Source organism: Nycticebus coucang, chromosome X (assembly GCF_027406575.1).
Source record: "Nycticebus coucang isolate mNycCou1 chromosome X, mNycCou1.pri, whole genome shotgun sequence".
NCBI classification, from domain to species: Eukaryota; Metazoa; Chordata; class Mammalia; order Primates; family Lorisidae; genus Nycticebus; species Nycticebus coucang.
Genome location: NC_069804.1, coordinates 163,276,085 through 163,286,744, shown reverse-complemented (window position 1 = coordinate 163,286,744; position 10,660 = coordinate 163,276,085). Strand labels below are relative to the sequence as shown.

Here is a 10,660-nt window from a genome sequence, read left to right as displayed (position 1 = left end):
CATGAAAAGACAGCAGATAAATACACATGAATGATTTTTTTCCTGTCATATTTTTCCTCTTTTCGATACTTCTCCAATCAGTATCTCATTTTGTGTAGAATCTGAAAAAAAATTATGCAACCATTTAATAAATATTTATTCCATACTTCCTACATATGAAATAATACTAGACAATGGAGACAAAGCAACTAAATACTGACAGGATTTTAGTTTCCAATTTTTTGCTCTAACAAGCCATACTCTAATAAACACCTTTTAACATGTATCTTCAGGAACTTGTGCACAAATTTCTGTAGGAAAAAGTCCTGGAAGGTGAATTGATGGATCAAAGCTTATGCTTCTTACAGACTTGAAAGTTATCGTCAAACTGCTCTCAAAAAACAGACATTTCACATTTTCACCAAAATACAAAGTATATATTTACCCACATCTTACTGAGCAGTATCACTCTTTTCATACTTTTACAATCTGATGGATGAAAACTAAGAATGTGTTTTTTAAATTTTCCCTTTAGAAGTTCTTTCAAGATTGGTTTAACAGCTACATGGCTTTAGCTACTTGGCTTTCTTTTTTAGTGGATTGCATATTACATGCTTTTCTATAATTTATTTATTATTTTTTTAAAAAAAATTTTTCAGACAGACCCTCAAGCTATCACCCTCGGTAGAGTGCTGTGGCATCACTGCTCACTGCCTATTTTTTGGTTGTAGTTGTCATTATTGTTTGGCAGGCCGGGGCTCTATTAGAACCTGCCAGCTCTGCTGTATGTGATTGGTGCCTTAGCCAGTTGAGCTACAGGCACCCAGCCTATTATTATTATTTCTTTTTGAGACAGAGTCTCAATATGCTGCCCTCAGTATAGTCCTGTTGCATCGTAGCTCACAGCAACCTCAAAACTCTTGGGCTTAAGTGATTCTCTTGCCTCAGTCTTCCAAGTAGCTGGGACTACAGGCATCCGCCACAACACCTGCCTATTTTTTGGTTGTAGTTGTCGTTGTTTAGCAGGCCCGAGCCGAGTTCAAAACCCAGCCCTGGTGCATGTGGCTGGACCTTAACCACTGACCTACAGGCGCCGAGCCATTTTTCTATTTTTTAGAAAATCAGTTTATCATTGAGGGGGGAGGGCTACTTATATTTTAAGGACTTTAAATGCTTTGTCATGTACATTGCAAATATTTTTCTCTGATTTTATTATCTTTCAAACTTCTTTATGATAGGCTTTCTTGAACAGAAATTTAAAATATTGTCGTTGTTGTTGCTATCATTATTATTATCATTTTAAGCGCGGGAAGGGCGTCGAGGGCGCAAGGGAGTCCGAGGAGGGGAGTGGAGGGTCCGCGAGTGCACTGGGTGCATTGTGGGCAGACTCGCTGGCCACTTCCCTCTATCTCGCTCACCTCTCTTGAGTTCGCCTGGTATGCTTACTCTCCTCTGGTTTCTTCTCTTTCATTTTTCCCCCCCACTTAGCGGAGTTAATGTTGCTAAACAAGAGCATCAGCCTCGCTGTGACACCGCCGCTGTTACTACCACACACTCGGGGCTCGCGCGTGCGCACCCGGGGTCCTGCGCACACGACTGCTGGCAAATTTGAGGGGCCACAGTGACAGTCGCTGCGCGCTGAGGGCCCGGCCCAGGCCCGCGCCTATTATTATTTTCAGAGACAGGGTTATATAGTCACGGAGGCTGGAGTGCAGTGCTATGATCTTAGCTTACTGTAACCTCCAACCCCTGGGCTCAAGCACTCCTCCTGCCTCAGCCTCCCAAGTACTGGAGACTACATATGCACACCACCAAGCCTGACCAATTTTTTTTTTTTTTTATACTGGGGGAATGAAGAAGGAATGAGGGGCAATGATGTCATGTTACTCAGGCTGGTCTCAAATCCTGGCCTCAAAGATCCTCCCAATTCAGCCTCGCAAAGTGCTGAGATTACAGGTATAAACCACTATACCCGTCCAGAAATTTAAAATATTATATCATCAAATTTATCTATTTTATCTTTTATAATTTGTGGTTTTCATATAGTGCTAGAGAGACTTCTTATCTGTCTGTAAACCAACAGGCTAATCGAGAGTTTTTATTTATGGAAACTGATTCTAATACATATGGAGAATTATGGTGCATTTGGGGGGACACAAATATAGCTTTGTGAGTCAATTTGGCATTTTTTTGCTTCGTTTATTTAAAGATAGGGTCTTACTCTGCTGTCCAGACTAGACAGCAGTGATACAATCAGAGTCAATTTGGAATTTTTTTGTTTCTGTTTATTTAAAGATAGGGTCTTACTCTGCTGTCCAGCCTAGAGAGCAGTGGTACAATCAGAGCTCACTGCAGCCTTCAGCTCCTGCTCTCAAGTGATCCTCCTGCCTTAGCCTCCCAAAGTACTAAGATGTACAGGTATCAGCCCCCAGCCACAAGTTCTCTTTAAATTCGGAAACTACAATTTAATATTAAACCAAATAGTGAAGAAGTTACAGAAATAAGAATGCCAATCCTGCATTCAATTTATTTTATTTTATTTTATTATTAAATCATAGCTGTGTACATTAATGTGATCATGGGGCACCATACACTGGTTTCATAGACCGTTTGACACATTTTCATCACACTGGTTAACATAGCCTTCCTGGCATTTTCTTAGTTATTGTGCTAAGACATTTACATTCCACCTTTACTAAGTTGCACATGTACCCTTGTAAAATGCACCGCAGGTGTAATTCCACCAATCGCCCTCCCTCTGCCCACCTCCCCCCTCCCTCCCTCCCTTTCCACCTTCCCCTATTCTTAGGTTGTAACTGGGTTATAGCTTTCATGTGAAAGCCATAAATTAGTTTCATAGTAGGGCTGAGTACATTGGATACTTTTTCTTCCATTCTTGAGATACTTTACTAAGAAGAATATGTTCCAGCTCCATCCATGTAAACATGAAAGAGGTAAAGTCTCCATCTTTCTTTAAGGCTGCGTAATATTCCATGGTGTACATATACCACAATTTATAATCCATTCGTGGATCAATGGGCACTTGGGCTTTTTCCATGACTTAGCAATTATGAATAGGGCTGCAATAAACATTCTGGTACAAATATCTTTGTTATGATGTGATTTTTGGTCTTCTGGGTATATGCCTAGGTAGAGGAATTATAGGATTGAATGGCAGATCTATTTTTAGATCTCTAAGTGTTCTCCAAACATCTTTCCAAAAGGAATGTATTAATTTGCATCCCACCAGCAGTGCAAAAGTGTTCCCTTTTCTCCACATCCATGCCAACATCTCTGGTCTTGGGATTTTGTGATATAGGCTAATCTTACTGGAGTTAGATGATATCTCAAAGTAGTTTTGATTTGCATTTCTCTGATGATTTTTTTTTATTTTTTTATTAAATCATAGCTGTGTACATTAGTATGATCATGGGGCACCATACACTTGATTCATAGACCGTTTGACACATTTTCATCACACTAGTTAACATAGCTTTCCTGGCATTTTCTTAGTTATTTTGCTAAAACCTTTACATTCCACATTTACTAAGATTCACATATACCCTTATAAGATGCACCGCAGATGGATGGAGCTGGAACATATTCTTCCTAGTAAAGTGTCTCAAGAATGGAAGAAAAAGTACCCAATGTACTCACCCTTATTATGAAACTAATGTAGGACCTTCACATGAAAGCTATAACCCAGTTACAACCTAGAATAGGGAGACTGGGGAAAGGGAGGGGAGGGAGGGGGGAGGTAGGTGGAGGGAGGAGGATTAAAAACATTTCTCTGATGATTAAAGATGATGAACATTTTTTCATATGTCTGTAGGCCACATGCCTGTCTTCTTCAGAGAAGTTTATCTTCAAGTCCCTTGCCCAGCCTGCGATGGGATCATTTGTTCTTTTCTTGCTTATACATTTGAGTTCTCTGTGGATTCTGGTTATTAAACCTTTGTCGGAGACATAACCTGCAAATATCTTCTCCCATTCTGATGGCTGTCTGCTTGCTTTACTTACTGTGTTCTTGGCTGTGCAGAAGCTTTTTAGTTTGATCAGGTCCCAGTAGTGTATTTTTGAAGCTGCTTCAATTGCCCGGGGGGGTCCTCCTCATAAAATACTCGCCCAGACCGATTTCTTCAAGGGTTTTCCCTGAACTCTCTTCTAGTATTTTTATAGTTTTATGTCTTAAGTTTAAATGTTGAATGCAGTGAGAGTCTATCTTAGTTAATGGTGAAGGTGTGGGTCCAGTTTCAGTCTTCTACAGGTTGCCAGCCAGTTCACCCAGCACAATTTGTTAAATAGGGAATCTTTTCCCCACTGAATGTTTTTAATTGGCTAGTCAAAGATCAATAACGGTAAGTAGCTGGATTCATCTCTTGGTTCTCTATTCTGTTCCAGACATCTACTTCTCTGTTTTTGTGCCAGTGCTGTTTTGATCACTATCAATTTGTAGTATAGTCTGAGGTCTGGTAGTGTGATTCCTCCTGTTTTGTTTTCATTTCCGAGTAATGTCTTGGCTATTTGAGGTTTTTTCTGATTCCATATAAAGCGAAGTATTGTTTTTTCAAGATCTTTAAAGTATGACAGTGGAGCTTTAATAGGGATTGCGTTAAAATTATATATTGCTTTGGGTAGTACGGACATTTTAACAATGTTGATTCTTCCCAGGCATGAGCATGGTATGTTTTTCCATTTGTTAACATTTCCAGCTATTTCTTTTCTTAGAGTTACATAGTTCTCTTTATAGAGATCTTTCATGTCCTTTGTTAAATAAACTCCCAAATATTTCATCTTCTTTGGCACTACTGTGAATAGGATAGAGTCCTTAACTGTTTTTTCAGCTTGACTATTGTTGGTATATATAAAGGCTACCGATTTATGAATGTTGATTTTGTAACCTGAGACGCTGCTGTATTCCTTGATCATTTCTAAGAGTTTTGTAGTAGATTCCCTGGTGTTTTCCAGATATATAATCATATCATCTGCGAAGAACGAAAGTTTGATCTCTTCTGACCCTATATGGATACCCTTGATTGCCTTTTCTTCCATAATTGCGGTGGCTAAAACTTCAATTACAATGTTAAAGAGCAGTGGAGACAACGGGCAACCTTGTCTGGTTCCTGATCTGAGTGGAAATGATTCCAATTTAACTCCATTCAATATGATATTGGCTGTGGGTTTACTGTAGATGGCCTCTATCAGTTTAAGTAATGTCCCTTCTATACCAATTTTCTTAAGTGTTCTGATCATGAAGGGATGCTGGATATTATCAAAAGCTTTTTCTGCATCAATTGAGAGAATCATATGGTCTTTGTTTTTTAATTTGTTTATGTGCTGAATTATCCTTATAGATTTACAGACATTGAACCAGCCTTGAGACCCTGGGATAAAACCGACTTGGTCATGATGTATAATTTGTTTGATGTGTTGCTGGATTCTGTTTGTTAGGATCTTGTTGAATATTCTTGCATCTATATTCATTAGTGATATTGGTCTATAATTTTCTTTTCTTGTTGGGTCTTTTCCTGGTTTGGGGATCAGGGTAATGTTTCCTTCATAGAACGTGTTGGGTAGTCTTCCTTCTTTTTCTACCTTTTGGAACAGGTTGAGTAACATAGGTACTAATTCCTCTGTAAAGGTTTGGTAGAATTCTGACGTGAAACCATCTGGTCCCGGGCTTTTCTTTTTAGGGAGGTTTTGTATGGTTGATGCTATTTCTGAACTTGATATGGGCCTGTTCAGCATTTCCACTTGATTCTGGCTAAGTCTTGGAAGGTGACTTGCTTCCAAGTATCGGTCAATTTCCTTCAGATTTTCATATTTCTGAGAATAGAGTTTCTTATAATATTCATTAAGGATTTTTTGGATTTCTGAGGAGTCTGTTGTTATTTCATCTTTGTCGTTTCTGATTGATGAGCTTAGAGATTTTACTCTTTTTCTTTCTAATTAGATTGGCAAAAGGTTTATCTATTTTATTGACCTTTTCAAAAAAAACAGCTTTTTTATTTATTGATCTGTTGTATTATTCTTTTGTTTTCAATTTCATTTAATTCTGCTCTAATTTTGGTTATTTCTTTTCTTCTACTGGGTTTGGGGTTGGAATGTTCCTCCTTTTCCAGTTGCTTGAGATATCCCATTAAGTTGTTAACTTCCTCTTTTTCCATTCTCTTGAGGAAGGCTTGCAGTGCTATAAATTTCCCTCTTAGAAATGCCTTTGCGTTGTCCCAGAGGTTCTGATAGTTCGTGTCTTCATTGTTGTTTTGTTCCAAAAATTTAGCAATTTCCTTCTTAATCACATCTCTGACCCAGCTATCATTCAGCATAAGCTTATTTAACTTCCATGTTTTTGTATGAGTATGCAGATTCTTGTTGTTACTGAACTCAACTTTTATTCAATGGTGGTCTGAGAAGCTACAAGGAATAATTTCTATTCCTTTAAATTTACTGAGGTTAGACTTGTGACCTAGGATGTGATCGATTTTGGAGTATGTTCCGTGGGGTGACGAGAAGTATGTGTATTCAGTTTTGTTGGGATGAAATGTTCTGTAAATGTCTGTTAAATCTAAATGTTGGATGGTTAGGTTTAAATCTAAGATTTCTTTGCTCAGCTTCTTATTGAAGGATTGATCCGACACTGCCAAAGGAGTGTTGAAATCTCCGACTATTATGGAGCTGGAGGAAATCAAGTTCTCATGACTGTTAGAATTTCTCTTATAAATTGAGGTGCATTCTGGTTGGGTGCATAGATATTAACAATTGAATTCTCATCATATTGAGTATTACCCTTAACAGATATGAAGTCACCATTCTTATCCTTCCTTACTTTTGTTGATTTAAAGCTTATTATATCTGCAAATAAAATTGCAACACCTGCTTTTTTCTGATTACAATTGCCTGAAATATGGATGACCATCCTTTCAGCCTGAGTCTATATTTGTCTTTTAAGGTAAGATGTGACTCTTGTATGCACAAAATATCTGGCCTGAGTTTTTGTATCCAGTCAGCTAACCTATGCCTCTTTAGAGGATAGTTTAAGCTGTTCACAATAATGGAGAATATTGATAAGTCTGGTAAAATTCTGGGTATCATGTTTTTTGAAAGTCCAGTGGACATTTTTCATCCTTTCGCCAGTGTGGAAGTTGGAGTTTGATCAAAAGTTTCTGAGTGAGTTTACTTTTGTGGTATAGGATTGGGTTGGTCATTATGGAGGATAGGTCTGAGAATATCCTGAAGAGCTGGTTTGGTTATGGCAAAGTTCTTCAGCATATGAATGTCATTAAAGTATTTAATTTCTCCATCACAAATGAAACTCAATTTAGCTGGATACAGGATCCGGGGTTGAAAGTTATTTTGCGGAGCACCGTCAGAGCTCGGAGGGGGGGATGACGGCTTCTGGCAGGTAGCGGTGTTAGAGGCGAGAGCTTGCTTAGCTCATGTTGCTGTGTCCCAGGAACTGGACGGATAGTGAGGGCACGAGGGTTGCTTTCGGGGGCTGTCTTCCATGTACACGTCGTGAGGAGCGCAGCCCGGACTCTACATCCAGCCCTCCGGCTTCTTTTCCCCACGTCTCAAGGCGGCGGTGGCCACCGAGACAGCATCGCACCTCCCCCCACCCTTTCACATCATCCCCCCACCCCAAAGGGCCCGGTCTGTGTCCCACCCCTGCCATCTGTCCGCTACGCCCCCGCCATGTTGGCGCAGGCCCAGATGCACGCGATGCTGGACCAGCTGATGGGCACCTCCCGGGATGGAGACACTACTCGTCAGTGAATCAAATTCAGTGATGACAGAGTATGCAAGAGTCACTTTCTCAACTGTTGCCCCAATGATGTGCTTTCTGGAACTAGAATGGATCTTGGAGAATGTCTGAAAGTCCACGACCTGGCTTTAAGAGCAGATTATGAAATTGCATCCAAAGAACAAGACTTTTTCTTTGAACTTGATGCCATGGATCATCTGCAGTCATTCGTTGCATATTGTGATAGAAGAATAAAAGTGGCTAAGAAAAGGTTAGCAGAAACTCAAGAAGAGATTAGTGCTGAAGTAGCAGCAAAGGCAGAACGTGTTCATGAGTTAAATGAAGAAATTGGAAAACTGTTAGCCAAGGTGGAACAATTAGGAGCTGCAGGGAATGTGGAAGAATCCCAGAAAGTCATGGATGAAATAGAGAAAGCACCGGCAAAGAAGAGAGAAGCAGAGGAAGTTTATCAGAATTCTATGCCAGCTTCCAGTTTCCAACAGCAGAAGCTTCAAGTCTGTGAAGTCTGCTCTGCCTATTTAGGTCTTCATGATAATGACAGACGATTGGCTGATCATTTGGGGGGTAAACTACACCTGGGATTTATTGAAATAAAAGAGAAGCTTGAAGAATTAAAGAGAGTGGTAGCTGAGAAGCAGGAGAAAAGAAACCAAGCCTGAAACGAAGAGAAGAAAGGGAGAGAGAAGAAAGGGAGAAGCTGAGGAGGTCCCGAACACATAGCAAGAATCCCAAAAGATCCAGGTCCAGAGAGCATCGCAGACATTGATCTCGCTCCACGTCATGGGAGTGCAAGAGGGGAACTCAATCCAAATCTCGGGAGAAACGCCATCGCCACAGGTCCCGCTCCAGCAGCCGCAGTAGCAGCCGCAGCCACCAGAGAAGTTGGCATAGTTCTAGAGATAGGAGCAGAGAACACTCTAAGAGGAGATCCTCAAAAGAAAGATTCAGAGACCAAGACTTAGCATCATGTGACAGAGACAGGAGTTCAAGAGACAGATCACCTCGTGACAGAGATCAAAAAGATAAGAAGCGGTCCTATGAGAGTGCTAATGGCAGATCAGAAGACAGGCAGAGCTCTGAAGAGTGTGAAGCAGGGGAGATCTAACTAGCGGTGTACATATCTTCAATCCTTAAGCTTCCCGTGGAGTTACATACATTGTTTAGTTTACAGCTGTTCAGGGTGACAGTGAGCAGATCCCAACACCGAGCCAGCTAGGCTAGATGGACAGTATCTAACTTGATCTGAACTGAACCTGTTTTCCTTGTTGAAGCCTAAAACGGCATCCATAGTTTCTGGTGAAACTATAATACCATTCTGAAAGTACCGTTTTATATAATAAGACACTGATCTCTTTATTCTTTCAAGTAGGAGTGATAGTGAACAAACTGTGTTATTTGCCTTGGGATTTTCTGAACATTTGTAAAATGCTGTCTGCCTTTCTAGTCCAAACAGCAGCAGTTTGGGAATTGTTCTTTTTAATTATTCTTCTTCTGACTTGTATCCCTGAATACCTGCACCCTCCAATCATTAGAGAAAAGGGACAGGGAAACAATATAGCTTCTGTTCTAAGGTTATATTCCCATTATTAAGTTGCTGATTACAGTTCAGAGCATTCATACTGGAATGTGTGCTGGAGAAATTGATAATATTGGGGTTTCGTGTTTGTTTAATGGTGCCTATTTAGAGTTGGAAGTTGAACAGCTGTTGCATTACGTACTTTTTGCTTTTTATTGAAATTTTGAAATGAAATTTGTCTTGATTTTTCTGTTCTATTGAATTGCTATGTTCAGGATGTTCTGCAGGGGGTGGGGGCAGGGACTCTATCATAATAAGCACTTGTTTTATTTTGTGTGTGTGGAGTATAAAGACTGCACCCTTATTGTAAAACAAATAATAATAAAATGAAAGAAACAGTCACCACCACCATTACTTAACTAACTTGTCTAGTACATTGTCATTAGAACTGTGTGCTGTGGACATTTCCTATATTCTGTTACATGATTGATGGTGCCTTACTGTGCCAGGCACTAAAGGATACCTACCTACTCGCAGAGATTCCAGATGAACTGTTGCTCCACCTGGGCCCCTTGCTGACTGTATTCCAGCTACTTTAAGGTGTCTGTACAGCCACTGTAGAGGAGGACTGGACCTGCATAAGAAATTGGGGCATTTTGTTTGTTTTTCTTCTCACTCAACAAACAAAGAAAAACAGTGTATATGTAACAAAAAAAAAAAAAAGAAAGAAAGTTATTTTGCTTTAGGAGACTAAAAGTCGATGACCACCCTCTTCTGGCTTGAAAAGTTTCAGCAGAGAGATCTGCAGTCATTCTAATATTCTTCCCTTTGTAGGTAATGGTTTTCTTACATCTGGCTGCTTTGAGAATTTTCTCCTTCATATTAACTTTAGTGAAGTTAATATGATATGCCTTGGGGATGTCTTATTGGGGTTGAGTCGTGCTGGGGTTATGCAACTGTCTGCTATCTGAATTTCAGAATCTCTAGGCATGTCTGGAAAATTCTCTTTAATAATTTCATGGAGAAGGGCCTCTGTGCCTAGCAAGGCCACTTCATCTGTTTCAGGGATTCCAATGAGGTGGGTATTAGCCTTCTTCAAATTATCCCAGAGCTCTCTGAGAGAATGATTGTTTTTGCTCTCCATTTCTCTTCCTCTTTGAGAGTTTGGGAGTGTTCAAAGGCTTTCTCTTCAATGTCAGAAATCCTTTCTTCTGCTTGCTCCATTCTGTTACTGAGGGATTCTACTGTATTTTTCAGATCTTTGAGGGCTGCAAATTCTTTCTTCAGTGTGTCTAAATCTTTGGTGGTTTTGTCTTTAAATTTGTTAAATTCTTGAGACAACTTTTGAATTTCTCCTCAAATTCCTAATTCCGACTTTTGAATTGCTGTTTAATTTCTAATTC

General features: G+C 39.8%; 1 pseudogene across 1 annotated transcript; it reads left to right on the top strand.

The window, feature by feature from the left end:
• Positions 1 to 7,671: 7,671 nt before the first annotated feature.
• Positions 7,672 to 9,389, top strand: LOC128577234 (putative RNA-binding protein Luc7-like 2; annotated as a pseudogene). Its single transcript, XR_008377529.1, has one exon. The product of XR_008377529.1 is annotated as a putative RNA-binding protein Luc7-like 2 (transcript).
• Positions 9,390 to 10,660: the final 1,271 nt, after the last annotated feature.